We start from the raw sequence: 26,519 nt of genomic DNA on the forward strand, positions 1-26,519 counted from the left end.
ATTTCTTAAATGCTTGAAAACACTTCAGCTCTCTTCAATATGCAATCATTTTCCTTTGGAATTTTGTTTATAGTCTTGTTAACAGGCTTTTATTTTCCCCCAAACAACTTTTGCAAAAAAGCCAACTTCATGACCTTTGTACAAATACCACAAATTCTAATTACTCAACTACAAATCAACACAATTTTACCATAATGTCTCTATGATGTCAGAAAATTATTAATAAATCAAATCCTAAAATGCAATCAGGCACTCATTAAAAGAAATCGTGATTATTCCCAGCATTTTTTACCATGCAGATAATCATCTTTGAGTGGACTTTTAAGTTCAGACCTTCAGCAATGAATTATTTTTAGCAATGTATTATTTTTAAAAGGACAACTCTGTAATTTTGACTCATGAAGATATCACACATCTACATGTTTCCTTATAATGTAATGCTCTATGAATAGAAAAAAATACTTTGAAAACTTCAGATATTGAACCTTACAAAAGGATAATCATGCATAAAATTCTTTTTTTAATTATAATTTTGAAAAGCTAAAGACTTTCCACTGTTAAACTGCTATGGCAAGGAGGCTATAGCTTATTATTCCTAAAGATTAATTTTACACTCTTTAAAAAAACTTACTAAACTAAAAGTGTCATAAAATTTGGCCCTTTATTTAACTAGGGATTTTGTACTTGTAAAAAAAAAAAAAAACTAATTCAGAAATCAAAAGAGAGTAAAATTTTTCCAAACATGGAATATGATAGGAGGAATAATCGTCTTACAGGTAGAAACAAATTTGGGGACTCCTCAAAAAAATCAAACACACCATTACCACATGACCTAGCAATTTTACTTCTGAGTATATATCCCCCTAAAAAAACTGAAAATAGGGACTCAAGCAGATATTGAACCATACCAATAGAGTCAAAAGGTGGTAACAACCCAGATATCCATTGACAGATGAATAGATAAACAAAATGTGGTATATACTTACACTGGCATATTATTCAGCTTTTACAAGGAAATTCTGACACATATTACACATAGATGAACCCTAAGGAATTATGATGAACAAGGTAAGTCAGTCTCAAAATGACAAACTATATGATTCCACTTATATGAGATATGCAGAAAACCTACAGAAGTCAAATTCATAGAGACAGAAAGTAGAATGGAAGTAGCCAAAGTCTGGGGGAAGGGGGGACTGCGGACTGTTGTTTACTAGGCATAGAGCTTCACTGATGCAAGATGAAAAGAGATCTAGAGATGGATGGTGTGATAGTTGCCTAACAATGAAAGCACTTAAAGCCATTGACCTGCACTTCTAAAAATGGTTTAAAAAGGTAAATTTCATGTTACATATAGTTTACCACAACAAAAATGTGTGGCATTTTCAGCTGTGATGATAATCAGTGACTTTTAAATTGGAGCTGGATTTCAAGGAAACTCAGATTCCCCAAAAGTGGTCAGCACAGTGTCACAGCAAAGTGTCAACCCTCAACAGACCTCCCCTGATGCCCAAGACACCAGTAGTACCACCTTGTGAAGCTGGACTAGGCAACACAGGGAAGGGGTTAGTTTTATATTTTATCCTGGTCTTTTTCTTAGCAGAAGACCATTCTACATATGGGTACTCCTTGGTAGTAAGTATTTGACTAAACTTCATGTACCTCTGATTTTTTTTTTTTTAAATATAACACTGTTTTTAAAAGAAAGGAAAGAAGAAAACAAGGAAGGTAGGAAGGAAAGGAGGGAGAGTGGAGAGGGAGGGAGGGATTATTCAGAGGAGAGTTTAATTTTAACAAAATGCTAGACATTTAATAAAATGCCAGGTGAGGGAAGGGAACTTACACACATGTTTAAGTAAGGGGCAAGAAACAAGATCATCTGTACATTTAATTCCAAAACTTCAACTATAATTATTCATGCTATGTAACAGTATAAGCTTAATCAAGAGTCTTAAATTCTGTGAAAAAGAAAACTGCCAGGTCATTATATTCTCATATGCAAGAGATGTGAGACACTTAAGCTAAATATGGAGTTAAAGTTGAAAATATGACCTAATCACCTCACATTAAATATTAAGTGTTCCTCATAACATGATGTCACAGTTGATGAATATTGAATTTAAAGTAACAAAGTAAGTTGAAAGATAGCATAGCATATAGAGAAAGCGTTTTTAATGCTAGATTATTAGATACATAAGGACTGTGATTTTGCAAAGTGTCTGGAGTCTATTTGGATAAATTGGAAAAAAACTCTAGTTCAATAAAATAGTATGTAGTTGAACACATGAAAAAGAAACTGCAGTCGATTCTGATTTTTAAACCTCCAGGGATAGAGAGAAATGAGACTGACAATATAGATGGAGTCTCATGATGCTACAGGAACACATTAAACTATTCACAACCCATCATTTGGCATCAAAAAGTCCCAAAAGAGCAATTTTGAGCCATCGAGCATGAAAATAAGCCCAAAGAAAATCTGTACTTGGTGATTACAGTAAGCCTCACATTGAAGAGAACCACCTAAGAAATTCTAACTTTTAGTAAGTATATTAGAAAATGGGAATTGCAGAGAATATACACAACATGTGTAAAATGAGTGACAACATATTTTAAAAGCTTATATACTAGACTCAGTCATTTTAAAATCTGCCTTTAAAAATAAAATTGAGGGTTAATTTGAGATTTATTATGAGTAAGAAGTGCAACAAAAGCAGAAAATCCTCAATTTCTAAAGGTCAAAAAAAAAAAAAAAATCCCTGGAAAGAATTTGCTGTTTCCATATAGGCATCAATTTGCAAAGAATTATCTAATTTTTTAAATTGGTATGGATATATGTTGATACTTGTAAACTGCAAATTCTTGATTAAGGGGAACTGTGTGGCTCACATATTTTTTAAAAGCATAAGAAAAATGAAAACTATAACCTTCAAAATATTATTCCAAATACAACTGTTAATTTAAAACAATGACTCTGATGAAAAGTAATTTTAAAATCCCAAGTAATAGCAAAGCAATTTGGGCATTTATTAAAACAAACTGTTCCAGATAAAATAATATAGCTGCTCTTGGCATAATTATAAAGTTTATTTAGGAAATAATACAGAATTATATGAGGGAGGGCATTAATATAATTCTGATATAACTTTAATAAAATGTTATCTGAAGCAAATTTAAATTAGCTTAGAAATAAACATTTCAAATAAATTAAGTATTGGCTAAACTATTTGAAACAAAGGAAATTGATAAATGGCCCGGTATCCAACTGAGACAAGATAGTTGGCAGAAAATCGATTCTTTCTGGTCTCAATAAAAATTTTATTAATGACTTGGAATAGAGAATGAGCATTAGGTTATTGATATTAATAGAAGTTTTGTTTTGAGTAGGGAAAGATTGTGTTCAAATGCACAAATCTGAAGGAATTGGATATAAAGCCAGAAAATGATAAGCTACAGTCAACATAGAAAAATGCAAGCTACCATAGCATGAGAAAAAGAATTTGAAGCTAATTTAATTCCATGAGAAAGCATGGGAATTGGTAATGTCAGAGACTACAGGGAATAGTAGAATAATAAGTAACCACTTAAAGAATGATAGGAAATAAAAGCTGGCCAAAGTTCTCTAAGAGCCCCATCTGTCTCTACTTGTGGCAGTGTGCCATAGGTAGATGGCAAGGACTAGATAAGGTGAGTGTGATAGGCATTACCTAGCATACAGCCAGACCACTACCATCACAAACAGTGGGAAGAGAAATGGTGAAATATATAGCAGAAGCCCATGGTTGCTGAATCCTGCCTCACACCAACCTCTGATTTTCTTGGTTTAATTGAGGGTCCATAGAAACAGAAATGAATTCTGTTGCTGTTGATAATAATGAAATGAGATGGGCTAGATGGAGCACCAGGCTGAAAGTCAGCAAATCTTACACTGAGCAGCCTGCACTTCCTGCTTCACACAACGAAGTGGTTGAACTGTAACACTCCTAAGGTCTTTCCCACACTAAGTCTACAAGGGGGATTCTTTGGTCTTTAGAAAATAAGCTGTATATAGAACAAAGAGCCTGTAGCAAATGTGTAGAATATATTACTCTGATAGAAGAGGCTGAATACATAAGCAAATTCAAGAAAAAATGTAAGCCTTTGAGCTCTTACTCATAGTTAACACAAATTGAGTACTTCTCATTGCTAGGCACTGTGCTAAGTACTTTGTGTAGATTAACTCACTTAATGCTTAGAAGAATTCTTCAACATAGGTGTGATTATTAACTCCCCTTTGCAGAGAATCCCACTGGATCTCAGAGGTTAAATAACTTGCCCAGAGTTGCACAGGTATTGATACTATGTGGTAACACTCCTGGACAAAGTCTTCATCAGTCCTTGATAAACAAATAAAAATAAGAACAATGGCACTCAATAAATATTCAGTGAGTAAATAAAACAACAATAGGTACACACCCACAAGCACACTGCCTTTTGGGAGACAATACAATGAGGAAAATGACAGAACATCTAATGAACACTGCTGAATGCCAGGCACTTTACAAATAAGTCATCTGATCCTCACAATAACACACTGAGATAGTCATCACTCCAATCACCTTTTGGGAGAGGCTTTATTTTGTATTGTAGTGGTGAGAAGGGAAATTGTCATCATGGATATTAATGAACACCCTGGATGTTAAAGAGGCTGGCTCTCCTCTCTTCCAGCCCTGTGCAGCCTTCTCAGGGAGGGAGGGGCCCCTTGAGTTAGGCTGAGCCAAGGGAATGTTTGTGCCCAGAACTCTGAATCACAAGGCTGTAAGGAAAGGCTGGGATGGCTCGGGTCACACTTCTAATAGATGTGCAGGCAGTATGCAGAGTGGCCTGTTCCGCAGGGGACCTGAGATGCTGAAGCTCTGTTGCCTGTCTTGAGGAGGCTGGTGCTTCCCGTGCTTCAGACTTGTTTTTCAGCTTCCCAATGATTTTGTGAGCCCCAAGATCCTTCTCACAAATTCCCTTTTAGTTTAAAATAAATAGAGCTGGTGTCTATTGCTCGCAACCAAGAAGCCTAAATGGAACAGACTGTGAATTGACAAGTAAAGGCAGGCGTTCATGGAGCATTTAAAATCCATTCTTGTCTGAGCACCCTCTCAAGTGATAGCTCTGTCCTCTGCCTTCCCAGATCCCGAACGATCACTGTCTGATCTGTGACTGAATATCGGCACCAAGTCACATCCTCACTCCCAAATTCCTCAAATCCCTCCTCTCAGTTCCACCAGCTTTAAAGTGAACGTCGTAGAAAGCTGCAGGATAACAGCCCAGTTCTCCAGTTTGTACCGTTTATGTCATTTTGATATTTGACCCCCTTAAAATGAAACCCTTTATTGAGAAGACAGTGGAAAAAAAACAACGCTTGAAATGCTGTTGTGGATATTATGTGTACTGATACAGAAGATAATTGGTTTTAAATCGGCTCCACAATTGTCTTGCATGAAAAATCCTTACTCATCCTTGAGATAAGTCATTAAATTTCCCCTTTTTCTATCATCCTCCTAAACAAACACACACATACACTGACTCAAATACATTCACACACAACCACACACCTTACATTCTTTTTCACCCAGATCTAAAGAGACTGGCAAAGCCACCCTCTATGCTAACAGAAGATACTTTTCTCCCCAAATAGAATAGAAGAAAATCCATTCAAAGAGTTTCCCATTCTGAGATTCTATTATCTATGCATTGGGAGAAAAGAAAGCTTCCTCGGGTTATTCTGAACTTTTCTTCATGTAGGTTTCCACCTATGTGGAGAAGCTGGTTGAGAGTATCTCTGGGAGAAGATGAGGCCAGGACTGTGAGGCAGGTCATGGAGAAAGTAACCATCCCATGCAATCTCTGGAAGAGAGGCTACCACTGTGGGGTGGCTGTCCACACGTAAGGTGATGCTACCCGTGAGTTTGTGACTGAAAGAGGAGAGATGGAGAGATGGAGCTCCAGGATGAAACCCAGAAAAGAAGCCATCTGCAGGAGAATGTTCCCTGAAAGTACGTGGAGTAAGAAATACAGCACATTTCTTTCTGAAAGTTATTATTCCTAAGAATGCTCCTTCGAGCATGAACCCATGAAGAATTATAACTGGATTTTCTCTGACTGATTTTCCATGGATTCTAATATATGCCAATAGAAAAATGCTTATATAAACAGAATAGAATAGCATTTTATTCTATGATGAACCAGCCCAGATAATTAAAAAAACAAACAAAAACAAATTCTTCTCTTAGTTATCTATTTGCATTAAGCATATTTTTGCCCTCATTTTGCCTGGCTGCAAGCCAGGATCTTTGCAAACTACTAGCATTCATTTTCATAGTGCTTATTACAAAGTATTGTTTTGTAGGCCCCTTGAAAATCTAGTATAAGGCAAAGTCTATAGTAGGTTCTCTTGTCCTTTGGAAATCCAGGAAAAATTGGCTTGAGCCTCCTGATTCTGTGGCCAGCGGCAGTCCAGATTCCACCCCAGCGTTTCCACAAAGCCCCTTAAGGGCCCACCTCTTGTGAAGGCTCGCTTTGTGCTGTGCTACCAGTACTTGAACCCCAGGCCCTCCTTTGGCCCCTTCATCACCTTCTTTACTGAAGGCATTGGGATGGGGATGGAGGGAGCATTTCCATCTCAGAAATTCCAATGGAAACACTGGCATTACAGTTCTTAATAGTGCTGCAGCCTCTCCATCTTTGGGGCCCGAGGCCCTTCGCCCCACACTCTCAGTCTGCAGGCCTCTCAGTCTGGGGCTGTCTTCCTCACCTATCAGGCACCATTTCTCTTGCCTTCCTTGATTGCCACCAGCCTCCTCCCCAGCCTTGCATCTTATCTTCTGCCTGTAATTGTTACAAAAATGATGGCACCTTTTCTTGACAAAGAACGTTACTTCATGGGGAATTTCCTGGCTGCCCAGTAGTTAGGACTCTGCACTTTCCCTGCTGAAGTTCCCAGGTTCAATCCCTGGTCACAGAAGTCAGATCCTGTCAGCTGTGTGGTGCAGCAAAAAAAAAAAAAAGAAGAAGAAGAAGAAGAAAAAAGAAGGAAAGAAAGAAAAAGGTATTTCATGAAGAGGAATTTGGGTGCTAAGCCATTAAGATTAAACAATTCTATTTCCCTTACTAGAGGAAAGAAACGAGGGTAGCAAATGTTACAAAGGAAAGGGGAGTTGACTGTAGAAGTTGGGGAACTTCTGGTCACCATTCCTTGAAGCAAACTCAAGGTGGACTGGACTCAATGGGCCTGATCAACCAGGGCCTGAAAGGACTTTAAGTGACATGCAGACACTCAGGTTTCTCCCTGACTCAAAGTGACCAATCCAAAGCCATGGCATTATGCCCAAAGGTTGTGCTGTAGACATTTTTTTAAAAAGTTTTTTAGGTGAGAGACCAGAGTCCCAGACCTTTTCCTTTGCCTATGTTAATCTTTGATTTTCTATGCAATTAGACACAAGGTGTTACTCTCCTAATACTGCAAACCCCCTGCTGTAAATATCAACATGAAGAATAGTTTTGAAGAGTTCTAGGCAATATAGCAAGGGTTTATCAGGAACTGGAAATGTGGTAACTATCTGTTGAAAGAGAGAAAGAGAGAGAGAGATGGAGAGACAGAGAAAGAAGAGAGGGAAACACCTGAAAAGAAGATAATGCCCTCAAAACAACAGCATCCAAGCTTCAAACAGCAGTGCACTGCCTTCTAATTTCAATTTGACGTGTGCAGAATTCTTTCTTTTCCAATGCCAAATCCTGAATGAAGCATGCAATGAAAATTACTGCCTGAAACATGGTGATAGCATTTAATCCTCTGGCAACACATTAGAAAGGCTTTCAGCTTTAAACCAAGGACTGCCACACTGCAGCTTTGCTCATGAAATTATTTATTCATGCCTTGGTTTGTAAAGTCCTTTTTTATATGCTTTCTATCAGCTAAGAATGGGCTGGAGCATTTATGTGCTCAGCCTGATAGAGCCCACATTATGAGGCTGGAAGTCTGATGCTTGGCACAGAATTGCTGCCTGGAGGGAGCTGGGCCATCTGCTTGTGTGGTTTCAGCATCAGGAAGTTGCGAGGACTGTGGCAGGTTGGGGCACCTAGGTGACCAGAGTAACAGTGTGTGGGAAAGGTGATGAGGGAGAAAGGTGATATCAGAGCATTTGGAAGCTTCTGGCAACTGGGTCCCAAATGTCTAGGGCATCATGTACAGGAGGAGAGAAGACCTGACGGGTGCAGGATAAATCTCTCCATAAACCAATATCAGTGATCTTTAATTAGTGGCAATGTGTGCATACCAGGGCTGACTTCTCTTTTGTGAAGGTGAAAAAGGTGAGGAGAGAGGATATTGATTTGCTGAGCAAATTAAAAGTAGAAGCAGATGACAAAGGAAAATTTACATACTTAAGGGACCAAATTGATTCAAGTCACTTCAGTATGTATTTATGTGCATGCAGTTTATGTCTAAGGAAAGGGAAGGCTGCAGTGGGAACAGAAACTTATTAAGATCATTCTAATCCACTCATTAAAATGGGACTATGAGTATATATCCTAGTATATATAAAGAGTCAAACACAACTTAGTGACTTAACAACAACTAGTGTATAATACTCAATTAGCTTATCCCTTCCCTGACCTTTCTGACTTGGTCAATTCCTACTGCTAAGAATTTTCATTTTACCCTATAACCTCTTTTCCTCAACACTTATTACAGTGCTTATCACCTAAGAATTTAATTTTGTGTGTCTGTCCATGTTTATATTCCAAGAGGATTCCACAAAGGATTGTATATTTTCCCTTCAGCTAGTACCTACAGAGAAGCTGGCACTTCCTACTGAAAAAATACTATGAATGCAATACAATTAAATATCTTTTAAATATATTAATTCAGACTTTACACTAAATATTGGTTATAATGAAATTACACTAAGGGGTGTGCAAATCACCAAAATGATAACTTATTGAGAAGAAAAAATTATTCTGGTAAAATAATAATAATCATGGACAATGTTAAGATCCTTTTGCTTTTAATAATGGTAAAATAATACAAGAAAATGAAGCTCAAAAGTCTCTAATAGCATGGTTATATAAATACCTTATAGTATAATCCAATGAGCTAAGTTTTCGCCAGAATTAAGCCAGTCTTAAATTCTTTGATCCTTATTGGCAAAGAAAATGTCTTGCTTTTTTCTTGACTGAACTATGGAAAGAGATCTCCTGTCCACCATCCGTTACCTCCACACTACAGCAGTTCGCTTTGCTTCAGCCCACTGCCTTCCTTCTGCTCTCTGAACACTCCAGGCCTGTCCCACCTCAGAGGGTTTGTATCTGCTGTCCCCAAGCTTTTGTAGAGCTTGTGCCTTATCTGCCTTCTGGTCACCCAGAGAGGCCTTTTCTGACAGTGCTAATAATGCCTACCCCCACGTACCTGCTAGCAGGTCCCTGCTTTACTTGCTTACCACCTCTTATCCTCTACTAATGTTATCCTCATCGATTTGCAGGCTTATTTTGGGTCTCCTCCAGAAGAATGCAAGGACCCTGAGAGTAGGGAACTACATCTGTCTTTACTTGTTTATTACCCCCAGTGCCTACCATGGTGCCTGGTAGGTGCTTCATAAATATTTACAGAATGAATGAATAGGAAAACAGATGAGGGACTAAGTGAACCATTTTTATTACATAACATCGAAAGAGTTGGATAGCATATTCTTGGATGGAGATAATGGTGTGTAGATTTCCTATTAAAGTGTCAGCTGGGCTGTCCAGCTGTCCAGGCATCTAATCACTTAGGTCAGCATGTATGGTGCACTTCGGTGTGCACACATTTCTTTGTTTGGTTCTCACAACAATCCCATAAGTATACAGGGCAAGGACAGAAGCAGGATCACTTATGTTTTCACAGATGAAGAAACTGAGTTCAGAAAGGTTAAATTATTTTCCCACGTCATCCGGGCTGTCTCCAGCCCAGTCTTTTGTAGTTTCCCTGCTGTACCAGACAATGTCTGTCTCTTACGTTTTCAAACAAATCACTTGTTTATTTATTCTTTCAAGAAACCTAAATCAGATACCTGCTATTGACTGTGAAGGACTATCTTGGGCACCATACAGTAATCAAGCTGTGCAGGTAACAATTTCTCTCTGGAGAATCAAAATGCACAAATGATTCACCAACCTGAAGATATTTAGGTAACATGCCTTATTCCTTATTATCAGGAAAACTTTAATGTTATACAGGTAGGAAAACCTTCCAGCTTGATTAATACTGGGATTAGTCTCCAGAAAAATTGACTTTGTAGCTCTCCCTGGAAAGGTAGATGCAATTGCAATAGGAGAAAAGAAAAGAGAGGACATTCTAAGCAAAGGAAACAAAATGAAACAAGAAAATATTACACTTTCAGAAATTGGTAAAGCATTAATCAAAGGAAAATGTTTGAATAGAGGGGAAACCGTGGAGGTAATAACGGGATTAATATTAAATGTCAGTTGTTGTTTGGTGCTTTTAACATGTGGGAATGGGTTCTTGTGAGGCTTGTAAAATGCGAAGACAGTTGCCATAGAAATATAGTGTCACTATGCCACAGAGGAAGCCAGGCACCTCAGATGGTGGGGAGGGATCCTGAAGCCCCAAATTCAAATTCACAAAGACCTGTGGCCAAATATATTCATTTTTAAAGCCTGAAATTGTATGAATTAAATGTTTGATATGAAATATCTATTTTTTTTATACCCAGAGAATCTTAATTGAAGTTTCATGAAGGTACAAAGTGAGAGAAATATTCATATTTGCTTGGGAAAGAAAGGAAATATTTCATGATTATTATTTAGTGAGACTCTACAGCTGTATATCTAAATATATCTATAGAGATACATTGGGCAGAAACACACACACCACCGCACTACTACTGCCACTGATACGAAAGGCCAATGTAGGCCTTGACAGCATTCTCCTCATACACTGGAATACACACAAACTCACTCTTTACAGTAGGACCTAATATTTTAATATCACACTTGAGTTAACTAAACTTGTAATTCATTTACATTAGTAAACGTGTACAAGGTAATCTAAGAGGTGGGTGGTGAGAGGTTTTGACATTAGAGATATGGTTTACACAGAGTGAGTAGATGGGTCCATGTATTTTCATACACAACACCATAATTGCATTACATTCCTTGGTGTTTTGTTAAATATCAGTAACTGGGCTATTTTATTACAGATGAAATTTTCTTATTATTGTGGTTATCAGGAGTATAGACTATGGAGTCAAAAGGAAATGAATTCACATTCCAGCACTGACACATCTTGTGTGATCTGGGGAAACAATAATTACCTTTCTCACTGAGTTATTAAGAAAAAATGAATTAAAATCCATGTACAGTGTTTTGAACAATATCTTGCACATATTAGCCACTTAGCAATGATACACAGTAATAATAATAATAATAATTGCCTTAAAAACAACAATGATCACTTCTTGAGTAACTAGTTTGTTCAATTACCTTAAGTACATTATTTCTAATCTTTGCAAAAACACCGTGTGTTAGACAATATTATTACACTTAACAACTACAAAAAAACCCCGAGGCTTCTAAAGATTTATAAACTTACCAAAATGACTCCAATGGTAAATGGAGGAGCTGAGCTTTGACCCACACTTGACCTACTTCATTGTTTTCTGTTTTTTGACTCTGCTGTGGCTTTAATACCATGAAGTATCTCAAGTGCCTCAATAAGGCTTTCTTTCTTTTTATCTGGAATAATGGCTCATAAATATTATGACATACAAAAAAAAACTCAAATGATGCATCATTTACTGAACAGAACTTTAGAAATCTAACAAAGGAAATGAATACCATGCAAGATAAAGCTTGTGCAAGTAAGCAAACAAAGACACAAAAGTAATTCTTAGCTGGTGGACCATCTGATAGTCATTAATACCTGGCACTGGTATAAATGAATAGAAAAGAGATTCCTGGTTATATTATGGTTAAATTATGTGTACTACATTATCATCACTATATAAGCAAGATAGTCCAAATTTGACAAAGCCGAGATGAGTAAGTTATTCAGAATTCATCACTGGTGAGGATAAACACTTTCAGACTGATTTTAAAACATTATCAAATGCCAGAATAAAAAAATCTGAAAAATGTAACAGGGAGCATTACCAATTCTTCTTGATTCTTTACAATAGAGAATCAAGACCATGTAATCTTCACTTCATTGCAATTAACTTTAGGTCACCTTTAAAACCTAAGATGAATATTTTGTGGGTGGCATAATTTATGCCAATAAAATCTCATTTATTTACTATGTTATTTGGAGACCAATTAGGCAGCACCTCCCTGAGAGGCAGTGTGTTCTGGTGGTGAAGAAGACAGACTTGGGTTCCCACTGTGTTTTCACCATTTACTAGCTGTTATATTATACACATTAACTTTCTAAGCCTTCGTTTTTTCCATCTGTGTTAAAGTGATGATAAAAGAATCTACCTCATGGAGTTATTATAAAGATTAAGGAAGAGAATATATGTGAAGCCCTTATTTCAGTGCCTGGCCAAAATAACTCTTCAATAAATATTTGTGGTTGCTCTTCTTATTATGTAAAAGTAGAATGATACAGCAGAAGCATATGAGATTTGGATTAAAACAAACTTTGGATGGGATGTACAAAGCCTCATTCAATTACTATTTATGGAACTAAGCAAATACATAACTGTATTCCAGGAAGAGACTCTCGGAAAGTTTGGATTCTTTACTAGATAGGTTAGAAGGGTAAAGCCAGGGTGGATCTTGGGGAGGGGAAATAGATTTTTTTCAAGAAAGTCATGATAATGTACAAATTATAGTAATAAATTTTAATCCTAGCAAAGATATCCAACTTTTAAACAAGACTAAAAAGTTCCCCCCAAAGACCAGAAAACTGGCAGGAAAAAGAGATTATTGACTCACACAATTTATGTGCGCCATTGAGGATCACATTCAGTTGTTTGAATTGTTGATATTCTAAGATGTGCTCCACAACCCCAACAAGCCAGAAAGAATACATGTCAAAAATTATGAAGGATTGGAGATTTTACTCTACTTGTGAGCTAACAAGTTAGCCGGCTACCGTTTCATGGCTGTTGGTGGAAGACACAGGACTCCTGGATCAGAGATGAAGGACAACTAATTACTCACAGCAAGAGCAGTCACCAGAGAACTAGCATGCATTTTTGTGCCAGCTCCTCAAGCCCCAGTTCCCAATTCTAAGACCATGTGAAGAGGGGCTGATAACACCCGCACACAGTACACTGAATTACACAAGAGGAATCCTAAGCTGAAGGAATCTTTTATAACAGGTAGAGAGAGTGCTGCCCTTTTCTCCTGAGGCAGACACAATCATTATTATCCTGGACAAGAAGCACGCCTGCACTTTGCTCCAGTGGGAAGCACTATCTTTCAGGTTTATCACCAACAGTCTTGGAAAGGCTGTCCAGAACAAAGGACAGCCAGCATGTCTGCTCACAAGACATACAGAAACGTGAGACCCGTGCAGAACTGTTGCCCCAAGATGCAACAAGACAATGTAAATAAAACCTTCTCAAGTCATCCTTGTTAGAAAAGAAAAAGTCACTTAGAGAAATCTCTTTATGATTCTGAAACCTATATATCAAGCTTCATTTCCCCACCCTGAGTTCCTATTGCCTAAAGCTCTACTCATCACTGCAGGAGTCAGCACTAACAATTTACTTAACGTCAGCTTCGCTGAGCCAGAAAACACCCCTTCTGATCTGCCAGCTGGTTTGGGGCCTGATGCTCTGCATCCTCACAACTGCCTCGATTGTGTTCTTTGTAGTGGGTGAGTGATACCCACGATAATGAAAAATGATGGGTAATTTCCTTCTCTTAAACCCTGCTCTCTACCGACACACTGTGAAAAGTCAGAGGATGGCTTATTTCAACCCCCTCTACAATTGCACCATTGTTGTCGGAGGAACATAGTGTCACAGTCCTACTGGGAGTCTCCATGGGGAACCCTGGCTTACATGGCTCCCTAGGGATGGCAGCAGGAGACTGCAAGAAGAGACAGATCGCTCAATCTGCCCTGCAGCTCCTTCCTTAGATGCGGAAGATTGTGAGATAGAGACGGTCTATGGTTCTTTTTCAGGAATCTCCTTTCATCATTAGATTTCCCAGTCCTTCCCATCAGGAGTCATTCTTGGAAAAGCATCAAACAAATTTTACCTTAGTGTGTCTCAAGGCAATATTTTGCTTGGTGAGGTTGGGTGAGGGGGAAACTTGAGTTTTAAGCCCATTCTCTGCATGGAGAAGTCACTGTCTCCAATTAAGAATAGTCATAATAAACCCTTGCATAGCATTTGCCAGGTACCAGGCACTGTTCTAAGGGCTTGGCATATAGTTACACATTCAATCAACACTATTATCCTCATATTATAAATGAGGAACCTGAGGTACAGAGATACTAAAATAAATAAATGGCAGAGCTAGGATTTGAACCCAGGTAGTCCAACAGCTTTTGAAGTGTGGTGTTGGAGAAGACTCTTGAGAGTCCCTTGAACTGCAAGGAGATCCAACCAGTCCATTCTAAAGGAGATCAGCCCTGGGTGTTCTTTAGAAGGAATGATGCTAAAGCTGAAACTCCAGTACTTTGGCCACCTCATGCAAAGAGTTGACTCATTGGAAAAGACTCTGATGCTGGGAGGGATTGGGGGCAGGAGGAAAAGGGGACGACAGAGGATGAGATGGGTGGATGGCATCACTGACTCGATGGACGTGCGTTTGAGTGAACTCCCAGAGATGGTGATAGACAGGGAGGCCTGGCGTGCTGCAATTCATGAGGTCGCAAAGAGTCAGACACGACTGAGCGACTGAACTGAACTGAACTGAGTCCAACAGCAGAATCTGGGCTCTTGGCCACTAACAAGACAGTGTGGGGGTTAAGAGAGTATTACCCATATAAGTCAGACAGTGATAACCTATAGGTTGAACTCAAGTAGAGCTTATTGGTAAATTAGTGCAGTTCAGTTCAATTCAGTTGCTCAGTTGTGTCCGACTCTGCGAACCCATGGACTGCAGCATGCCAGGCTCCCCTGTCCATCACCAACTCCCAGAGCTTACTCAAACTCATATCCATCAAGTCGGTGATGCCATCCAACCATCTCATCCTCTGTCATCCCCTTCTCCTCCTGCCTCCAATCTTTCCCAGCATCAGGGTCTTTTCAAATGAGTCAGTTCTTCGCATCAGGTGGCCAAAGTATTGGAGTTTCAGCTTCAGCTGAAGCTGAAACTGTTGGATCTCTTTGCAGTCCAGGGGATTCTCAAGAGTCTTGAACACTGCAGTTCAAAAGCATCAATTCTGCAGTGCTCAGCTTTCTTTATAGTCCAACTCTCACATCCATACATGACTACTGGAAAAACCATAGCTTTGACTAGACAGACCTTTGTTGGCAGGGTAATGTCGCTGCTTTTTAATATGCTGTCTAGGTTGGTCATAACTTTTCTTCCAAGGAGCAAGCATCTTTTAATTCCATGGCTGCAGTCACCATCTGCAGTGATTTTGGAGCCCCAAAATATAAAGTTTCTCACTGTTTCCATCATTTCCCCATCTATTTGCTATGAAGTGATGGGACCAGATGCTATGATCTTAGTTTTCTGAATGCTGAGCTTTAAACCAACTTTTTCATTCTCCTCTTTCACTTCCATCAAGAGGCTCTTTAGTTCTTCTTCACTTTCTGCCATAAGGGTGGTGTCTTCTGCATATCTGAGGTTATTGATATTTCTCCTGGCAATCTTGATTCCAGCTTGTGCTTCATCCAACCCGGCATTTCTCATGATGTACTCTGCATATAAGTTAAATAAGCAGGGTGACAATATACAGCCTTGACGTATTCCTTTCCTGATTTGGAACCAGTCTGTTGTTCCATGTCCAGTTCTAACTGTTGCTTCTTGACCTACATACAGATTGCTCAGGAGGCAGATCAGGTAGTCTGGTATTCCCATCTCTTTCAGAATTTACCACAGTTTGTTGTGACCCACACAAAGGCTTTGGTGTAGCCAATAAAGCAGAAGTAGATGTTCTTCTGGAACTCTCTTGCTTTTTCGATGATTCAGCAGATGTTGGCAATTTGATCTCTGGTTCCTCTGCCTTTTCTAAATCCAGCTTGAACATCTGGAAGTTCACGGTTCATGTATTGTCGAAGCCTGGCTTGGAAAATTTTGAGCATTTCTTTGCTAGCGTGTGAGATGAGTGCAATTGTGCAGTAGTTTGAACATTCTTTGGCATTACCTTTCTTTGGGACTGGAATGAAAACTGACCTTTTCCAGTCCTGTGGCCACTGCTGAGTTTTCCAAATTTGCTGGCATATTGAGTGCAGCATTTTAATAGCATCATCTTTTAGGATTTGAAATAGCTCAATTGGAATTCCATCACTTCCACCAGCTTTTTTCATAGAGATGCTTCCTAAGGCCCACTTGACTTCACATTCCAGGGTGTCTGGCTCTAGGTGACTGATCACATCATTGTTGTTATCTGGGTCATGAAGATCTTTTTTGTAAAGTTCTTCTGAATATTCTTCCCACCTCTTCTTAATATCTTCTGCTTCTGTTAGGTCCATACAATTTCTATCCTTTATTGTGTCCATCCTTGCATAACTAGTAAATTAATGGCTTTTTAATGTGTATGGTAAGGAACAAACTTGAGTTTAGAATGGATGAAAGTTAACTCCAGTTAAAAAATGGAGACAGCAACAGCTTTTTCAGCCCAGATATAAGGTAACAGAAGTCACCCATCAAAAGTGATTAGCACTAAGATCCGTTAAAAATAAACCATTACTAAGGTAGAGCTGAGTTTTATTTTTCAAATATTTGGAACTACATTCCTAAGACAATAACAAATTAAATCTCCATCAAGCACACGGTAATTGAAGCCCAACGCTCATAAATCATCATCAAGAGGCCAGAATGCCATATTGCATCTGGCTTGTTCTCTTCTGAAGGGACAGCTGCAGTGCACCCATCCCTCCCACTTCCAAGACAGGGCACCACTCATTTCTCAGAAATTATTTGAAAAGAGCTGTCCCAGGTCAGGGGTCAAGGACAATCAGATGGTACTGAAATTGCCTCATTTTGGAACATCATATCTACCAATTTGCTATTGTTTTTCCTTACTTTCCTGAAATGACACTTCAGAAATCCTTCGTTGCTACATTCACACTTATCCTCACCAACACCCAAAGTTCAAAAGTACCTTGATGAAAGTTATTAAAAGCTGTATTTCTAATGCTTATGTAACCATGTTATATATCAAGTTGGCAACCTCCTCCAAGTGTTTACTGTCCAAAATTTACAGTTTCTAATTCCATTTATCATTTGTGGTTCATTCAGCATTTATTTGGCAGCAGACAGAATCTCATGATTGCCCAGACCCTGCTGTCACCTCCTACATTCACACACACACACACACACACTTAAAATTACAGAAATCAAAGGCATCTTATAGATTAGCTTACACTGCTCATTTTACAGATGAGAAAACTGAGGTCCAGAGATATTATGTCTAGCTACTCATTGTTTTAGGCTCCTTAGTTTTAAGCAACAGAACTTCATTGCAGACAAGTTAAAGTAAAAAAGAATAATTATTATAGGGATATGATGGGAATGCCTCCAGAAGCCCAAGGGCAGAAATACTGGCAGCACAAAAGCAGGTAGAATCAGGGATTCAAATCCTATCTGAAGCCTCAACTTCTCTTTCCTCTACTCCTGCTTCTCCATTGTGCTTTTCTCCATTTCTCTTTCAACCTGCTTCCTTACTTCTGCAGATGAAGATCAAAGACTCCAGGGAATAAACTCACTGATCCAGGCAAACTCAGATGCCCAACCCCTGACCAGTCACCCACAGCCCAGGTACATGGTCACATTGTAATATGACCGCTTTGACTACAGTAATGCGGTTGGGAGAAAAATCCCAGAAAATGGATATGGGACAAAGTATTCTCTGTGAATCCAGAATTTAAAACTCCTCACTCTTAGTTGAGTTGCCTTTTCTGCTTTGTCTCTCATCTCAATATCTGCAAATTAATAACTTAAACTTATGCAGCATCTGTCTGTACTATACTCATTCACGACTGTTACTTACCAAGGGCCTTCTATATATGTTGTATGCTTTGTAATTATATAGTTGCACTGAATCTTCATGATAGCTTGGCAAAAGAGGTAATATTAACTCCAGTTTACAGAATCTCAGACAGACTGGATAAACAGTAGCCAAACTTCAGCAACTAAAAGTTGAAGAAGAAGAAGACAAGAATAAGCCCGAAGAAGGCAGATACAGTGGCAGAGGAAAATAAATTACATCTCCACTCAGAGCTTGGAGGTTAACATCAGCTCAAGACACCAAAATCACTGATTCACATAAAAGAGAAAAACTGAGTTTCTTAAAAAAAAAAGAAAGAAAGAAAATATAGTCAAGCCAGCCTTAGAGAATTTGAAAGGTAGTATTTAAATTTTCTGGGCCTCAAAATATCAATCCCATTACTATTTATTTTACCATTATTTATCATTGATTCCATAGCAAGAAGGTCTAAAATATTAAGGAGAATATTTCATAGAAAGTATAGTTATCCTTCTTTATCTGTGGGGAAGTGGTTCTAAAATCTCCACAGATAGAAAAATTTGTAGATGCTCTATTCCTTATATAAAATGGTGCAGTATTTCCATAAAACCTACGTACATTCTTCTATATACTTTAAATTATCTCTAGTTTACCTATCATACTTAATACAATGTAAATGCTATGTAAACAGTTGCCAGTATGCAGCAAATTCAAGTTTTGCTTTTTGGAACTTTTTGGAATTATTTAAAAAATATTTTTGATCCATGGTTGATTGAATCCATGATGCAAATCCTGTAGATACAGAGAGCCAACTGTATGTGATTATTACTGTCAAAATTAGGAGTTAGAAGTCAACAGACTTTGTATGACTTTGCATACACCTGGATTGTAGAGTAAGTAAGCAGGTTAGTCAAGTGTGAGTGACACAACAGCTCACTCCAAGGTGCTTACTATGAAGGGTGGGCAGGAGCATCAGTACAATGCAGGGCACTTGGAGACCAGTGACATTCTCAAGTTCTATCACCTTCAGATACCAGGGAACTGGGACCAGGCCTCTCCAGTCCCCAAGGAGCCATGTGCCCCTCAATGGCTATCCCGGGTATCCCAACAGAGCAATAACTAACTCCAAACACTCATGGGTCAACTCAAGCATATTGCACAATATCTCATTTATGGAAGTAACCCCAGGAGGTAGACATTCTCATCTCTGTTTTACAGATGAAAAAGTTGAGGCTCAGAGAAGTTAGACCACTTGTCCGAAGTCACAAAGGCAGGAATAGTAGGGTTATAATCTTTTGGTTCCCACAGGATCTCTCTGGGAGACTGTCTCTGCCACCAGCAGTGCTGTCCTACCACAGCCTCACCTGTCCCCTGCAGGAGGGTCTCCTCATGGCCCTCTCATCCCTGTTCCTAGTGGAAGAAAGAGAGAGAAAAAAGAAAGCAAAACACTCTAGAAAACTACTTCCTTGCCCTTTGAAGCCAACCCTCTTTTTCCAGTCTTCTATTGATCACTTGCTACTCTTAATGCTACAGAGGGCCAGCTCATCACTTCACACCTGACATTTGCTTTCATATACTTTATACATCCTTCACTCATTCTCTGTGTTTCTTTCTCACCCTAAGTCTATTTCTGTGCCCCACTATATCTCACCCCACCTGAACTAGAAGTGACCATGGCAGAGTAAGTGGGGGCTCTTTTTAAAAAAAAAAAATTTACTTATTTAATTTATTTGAATGCACCAGGTCTTAGTTGTGGCATGTGGACTCTTTTAGTTGCGGCATAAGAAAACTTAGTTGCAGCATATGGGATCTAGTTCCCTGGCCAGGGATCGAACCCAGGCTCCCTGCATTGGAAGGACAGAGTCTTAGCCACTGGACCATGAGGGAAGTTCCTGGAAGCTCTTTCTGACTCTCCATCCCCACCCTCTGCCCTATAACATCCACTCCTTCCTTCCTTTATACTTCACAGTACTCTCTCATCTTTTTGCCCCTTTTTATTTTCTTTAATTTGGCTCTTCTAAGCCTTTCTCAATTTTCTTAGCACAATGGTCCCCCTCCCTGGGGTACTTACTACCTTGAGGTTCCTCCCACTCTCCATCCCCCATCCACCTTCTAGCCATGACCTCTAGCATAGGATGGGCTGTGCATCCCAGCTCCTCACTCTCCTCCCTATCCTGACCTCATCCTTGCCTCAGTCAGTCCATCTGAAGGTGGGTGCCTTCAAATGCTCTCTGGGATGAACCATAGTAACAGAAGAAAAATGGAACAGGAAACTGTAAAGATTTATATATACAAATGTAATCCAGAAATGCAAATGTCTATTTTTTTAAAAACTGACTTCAAAATTAAGGGAAATACTGAAGATTATGATACTTTTATTTTCAAATTTTCATGCCTTCCATAAAGATACATGAAATATTAAAATTACATTGCCACTAGGAACCTATTTTTTCCAATTACAGGCATTTTTATGCTTTCCATCAAAAAAATAAAATCTAGTAATTCTAATTTTCCAAGAGTTCCCTTTTTGAACAGGCTATATATTCTTCACAGATCAAATCTATGGTCATGCTCCTCTGAGTTCTTTAATCAATGTCCAAATAGAAAAAGATGATTGTATTCAGAAGAAGCAGCAGCATGGGAGAGAGCAGTAAATCTGATGCCCCAAATGACTTTCCAGATAAAAGTTCTGGTTCAGAGCAGACTGTACTATAAAAGATCTCCCCATTTTAAGGTGGAGTTAATACATGAAAAACTTGGGTTCCCCAAGTAAATGAATTATCTGTTTGCTTTTTATCATACAAAGGCTTTGCCAAAAAAAAAAATTCTTTACAAATTTGCTACTCTTAAATCTTAAAACAGTATTCAATTTATCATATATTCATTTGTATCAATCCGATTTCTTTGGATTGAAACAGCTCAAGTACACCTAGAAGCAAAACACGAGTCAAGAAGGCCAAAACACTGATTCATAAAAAGGACTGAGAAAAAATTGTTAGCTCCTGGAAGAACACACAAGCAAAGCCAGTCTTGTGAATAGTGGAATTTAAAGGTTGTTGTTCGAGAGCTGGTCAATAGCAGATAAAGACACCGCAGCTTGCCCAACCTCACAGGGTGACAGAAAAACTGAAAAATGGTTAAAGGACTGGATTGCTGTCAAGCCACTATCAGAACCCAGACATGATGCTACAGGTGGCATGATGATTTACATCACAAGGAGGACAGCCACATACAGAGCATGAAAATGCAGAAAACCAGAGGAAACCTGGGTCCATGAGGGCATCATGGACCTGAATTAACTGCTAACCTCAAAAAAGGGGGTGCTGTTCAATATTCCCAGGCCCTCTCAAATATCAGTCATATTGCCTAGAGTTCCCAAGATACGTCAATAAAAACAGTTCCTTAAGTCCTTGGTTTTCAAGTTTTTTTAAAAAAGATTCTTAAAGACTATGATTTAAAATTTCAGAAATATGCTCACCTACTAGAGATACACCAAATTTCACCTAACTTCCTTTTTTTTAGGTCGCACCATGCAGCATGCATGAGTCAAACCCACACCCCCTGCATTGGGAACATGGAGTCTTAACCACTGGACTGCCAGGGGAGTTCCTCACCTAATATTTTTGAGGGGTAGGTCAGTACCCCCTGCCTTAAGCTAAGCCCTTAATAATCACTTGGAAATTTAGCAAGGAACTGACAGCCAGCTGAGAACAAAAATAGAACAGAAGGCAGACCCCAACTTCATGAGATCAAAGAATAGGAAAAAGTTCCATGGGTCAACAATGTCTTCACAGTATGACAGACCACCACCCCAAGTTGGAAGAGCTCCCACTTTAAAAGCTCTGAAAATGGTGGTTTTGGAGGGGCAGGTACAGCAGCAGCTATCCTAGAAAAGAGCTGACACTACAAGCGAATGTAGATCAACTCCCTGAGAATCCTTTACAGCAAAATTCTACCATCTCATTACAATTTCATAAATTATACATTCTCAGACAATGAATATCCAAGATGTGGCCAGAGCTATTTAGAAACACTTCAGAGCATGTGAGCATAATTCCATACTGCATTATAAGGGATTCCTATGAAATTACACCATGTATCTTTCTGAACCTCAAGGCAGTCCATCGGAAAACAGAAGTGCTCTGAAATGGATCAATAAACTCTGATTATTTTGGCTTTCTTATAACAAAGCCTTCAGAAATTAAGAATATTCTTAGAGACTACTTTAATCAGCCAAAATAGACAGTTCCCAGTTTAAACAAGAGGAGGTTTGTCATTAAATGGCTGACTTGGCCAAGCACAACACTCTTTTCATCACTTTCTTTTTTACCCAGTGTTTTTCTGTCTTAAAGCTATTATTCAATGCATCTCCTAAACTTTCTCCAGTTTTTCTTTGCAGTAAATACACTTAAGTCACAAAAGCTCTTTCTTGGAAACAAATGTCTTTATTAGTCAATAGGCTATTGGAAATCTGGTCAAATTTTAGACAGAAATTTTTATTAAATTTTATAAATTTATTTATAAAATTTTAAGACAGAAATTATTCTTATTCTTGCTTTTAGCCAAGATCAAGATGCAGGGTTCACTTAGGAAATCCAGAAGCCTCTCTTAAGGAATTTAGCTCAGCCTTTCTGGCAAAGGACTCAGGATACATGGCATAAGGATCTGACCACCCAAGATGGACCACCTAACACAAGTGAAGGGAAGGCCCAAGGTATATTGTCCAGTCACTCAAGAACAGTCTGATGAACTCAGACTCCCCCCTCAGAGATCACCGTACTGTTGGACAACTATTGTCCAACTCTGGTCCAACACATTAGCGTGCAGCTCCCCGTTTTGCTGACTCCAGTCCTGTGTGCTAGTAAGAAGCCTCCAGCTGCCTGAGGACTGCTCCCCACCCATGTATTTCTAGGAGCACCTCCCAAGGGTGACTCACGTGTGCTGGTTCCTGTAGCACCCACGCTGCCTGCCTGGCACACCAGGCAGCCTGGGGACTGCTACTGCTCACAGCTGCCCCAGGTCCTGCAGCCCTCCTGTGGAGGACTAGGGGCTACCTCCCTTTGTGTTATACTCTGTAATATTGGCCCCTATGCCATAGATCACTGAGCTCCAGTGTGTCACAGACTATCATGGCATGGTTTTTACTTACAGCTGTCTCTCTCCTCAGAGAAGGAAATGGAAACCCACTCCAGTATTCTTACCTAGAGAATCCTGTGGACAGAGGAGCCTAGTGGGCTGCCATCTTTGGGGTCAGACAGAGTCAGACATGACTGAAGTGACTTAGCATGCATGCATGTATTGGAGAAGGAAATGGTAACCCACTCCAGAATTCTTGCCTGGAGAATCCCAGGGACAGAGGAGCCTGGTGAGTTGCCATCTATGGGGTCGCACAGAGTGGACATGACTGAAGCGACTTAGCAGCAGCAGCAGCAGTCTCTCTCCTCTAAGCCCAGAAGTGCTACAGCAGTTGGGCTGTGATTTGAGACTCATTCTAGCTCCAGAGCTGGACTCAGTCTCCCTCCTGCTCTCTTATAACTAAGTCTTTGACATAAAATCCTACCTACCCCAAGAGCTTTCTCATAATATCTCCTTAGTCCTCTGCAAAAAGGTGGTCATCAAGTCACCCCATCTGCTAAGCATGCGGCTAAGTTGCCCCTGAGTTCCTTGCTACTCAGAGCCCACCTAGTCAAGGCTTGGAACCTAGTCATTCTCTTGGAGGTGGTCAGACACTAATGTCAAAAGAAAATCATCTTGATCAGAGCAACTAACATGTCCCACATCATGAAGAACAAAGAGTTTGATACAAGAGACAGAAGACCACCCAGGGCAAGCAAGTAAGAAAGGCAAGGAGAACAGAAAAGGGAACATGTAAGAAGGAAACATAAAGCCATGGGTTTGGGCAAGCACACGGCTTCCCAGGGATGTGGCTGACAAGGGTCAAAGCAGCTTTTCATTCCTGTGATGATAAGCTGGTCATTCCCAGTTGGACCAGTCCCAGGCTCCACTCCAAAGCTCTCTACACAAAGGTGCATAAATGTGATGTGACCAGCTTGTGACTGTAACCCAGGAAAGCCAAGAGAGGAGTAATGACAGGGTGAGGAAAATTCATTATGCTACTTACCCCCCTCAGACTCAAAGCCTTGGCTGTTTGAATTTGCTTATCCTAACAGGCTGTTGTGGGACATTGAGGATGGCTGTAGCCTGCCACCATTTGGACATTTCTACAGGTTTAATTATTATTATCTGGTAAGAACTTCTCCTTATATTTATGAAGAACAGATGATCAACAATACAGCCCAGGGTCCTGTGTACTAAGTAGGAGAAACATACAGCTTTTACCAAATATAGTTTATGAATGTCATATCCACATTCTGATAGACTGACTGTAAAGCTGTAATATCAATAATAACAGTCTTTCCATTACAGATATTGGAATAAATGCTTTCCATGTGGAGCCAAAGTAATTATTATCAATATTTGGGTGAACCAGAATACCGGTGACAGCTCCAACAGCTGCATACAGCTTTGGCTCTGTAACAAAACACAGAAAGCTCCCCAGTGAGAAACAAGGCAGGGTTTGATGAATTTCACTCAGCTCTTCAGTTACAGATTATTAAAAGATGAATTATAAAATTGGCTCAATAATGGCCATGCACATTCTTTCTGGCCAACATCATCCCCAAGGCTCTGATTGTCACAGAAGAATCTTTAAATCAGAGGACAATTCAGGTCTAACTCAAACAGACAGTGTTTGTAAAGCTGCCATGCACCATTAGCACGCGCACTTCCCTGAGCGATCGTCCAATTACTCACCACAGACAGCCACACGCGGCTGCTAATGGGACAAAGACGACACGGGATGACATAAGGGTCTGAGCACTGCCTTTTTCTAGCCCATGAATAGGCATCTAGGAGATGGAGACAAGTAGACAATGCTTTCAGGAGATATTTAACCAGAAGCCCTGGACGGAGGACAGAGCTCTATATGCTTTCTTAAGCAGACAAAAGGTTTTGGCAGCATGTTCTTACAAATTCTAGGTGGAATTCAGCGAAATATACTGAATCTATTAGGATGTTGAGTTATTTCCATTGCAACACACTACGATTTCATTCCCTTTTAGATTTCCTGGTTTAGTCAGGGTTCTCCAGAGAAACAGAATCAATGGGATAAATAGACGGAAAGATAGATACAGCTATAGTTAAAGGCACTGATATAGATATACATAGTTACAGGGATGGATAGATATATATAGAGAGATATAGATAGAGTATACCTATATACAGAGAGGGGCTTCCCAGGTGGCTCAGGTAAAGAATCTGCCTGCCAATTCTGGAGACACAGCAGACACTCGTTTCATCCCTGGGTTGGGAAAATCCCCTAGAGGAGGAAATGGTAACCCACTCCAGTATTCTTTCCAGGAAGATCCCATTGACAGAGGAGACCAGTGGACTACAGTCCATGGGGTTGCAAAGAGTCAGACACGACTGAGCATCTGAGCATGCATGCATATACAGAGAAAGATTGGGGGGGTGGGGATTTAAGAAACTGGCTCAGGAAATTGTGAGAGCTGGAAAGTCTCAAGTCTTTCTGTAGGACAGACAGGACAGCAGGCTGGAAATTCAGCTAAGAGTTGACATTTCAGGCTTGAGTATGAAATCTACAGGGCAGTCTGGCAGGCAGGGGATTTGTACGGTGTCTATGGTGTAGTCTTAAAGCAAAATCAATTGATTAGATGAGACCTACCCACATTATGGAGAATAACGTTTTTTTATTCAAAGTCAACTCATTATAAATGTTCACCATATCATAAAAAATACCTTCACAGAGGGCATTTCATCCCTCTATGAACATCCAGAGTTATGTTTGACCAAACAACTGGACACCATAGCCTAGCCAATTGGTAAAACTAACCATCACATTACTTTTTCCTGAAATATAATGGCAGGATATAAAATTTTCTATTTTAAGTGTTCTCAGCATTCCATATATCTGGCTGAGAAAGGCTGACACCTCCTGCCTCACACTCACATACAACATCAACTCAGGACATGAAGATAGCTGGTATCCTTCAGAATGGGCCCTGGAAAGATGTGTGTGCACAAAGCTTGAGTAAGCAAGCTGCTATCTACCTGTCATCCCCTCCCTCTTTCCAGACTGACCTTCTTATAATACATTGAAGGAGAAGGGAGATTTGACTCATATCCCCGTCTATTCATCACTTTCTTTCATTGATTTCCAGGCTACCTTGGGCCTCCACTTGTGCCACTCCTGGGAACCCCTGCAGGCTGGGAATAAGGAGAACCATATTTGACATGAGACTGCCTCCACCAGGCTGGCCTGGAGAGAGAGGGTCAGGACAAGAACCCTTCCTGGCTCCTTTCCTTAGTTTCTTACCTAACA

The 26,519-nt window shown here is 39.6% G+C and overlaps 1 protein-coding gene across 24 annotated transcripts in view; it reads right to left on the bottom strand.

Annotated features, from left to right (window-relative positions):
* Positions 1-26,519, bottom strand: part of LOC147364263 (potassium channel, subfamily K, member 16-like) — a 292,159-nt gene that overhangs the window by 185,631 nt on the left and 80,009 nt on the right. Inside the window, exons 1-2 of one of the 24 annotated variants that reach the window (XR_015134268.1) lie at positions 24,932-24,946; positions 24,240-24,429 (exon numbers count right to left, since the gene is read on the bottom strand). The exons of 20 other annotated variants lie outside the window; for them this stretch is intronic. The gene's annotated coding sequence lies outside the window, so the exon portion shown is untranslated. Of the gene's footprint in view, positions 1-4,221; positions 4,374-24,239; positions 24,430-24,931; positions 24,947-26,278; positions 26,302-26,519 lie in introns of those variants that run through there. 3 more of the 24 variants (XR_015134275.1, XR_015134280.1, XR_015134269.1) reach the window with 3 other exon arrangements.

Source organism: Bos grunniens, chromosome 10 (assembly GCF_055505025.1).
Source record: "Bos grunniens cultivar Pamir isolate PY7600 chromosome 10, Bosgru_T2T1.0, whole genome shotgun sequence".
Classification (NCBI taxonomy): domain Eukaryota; kingdom Metazoa; phylum Chordata; class Mammalia; order Artiodactyla; family Bovidae; genus Bos; species Bos grunniens.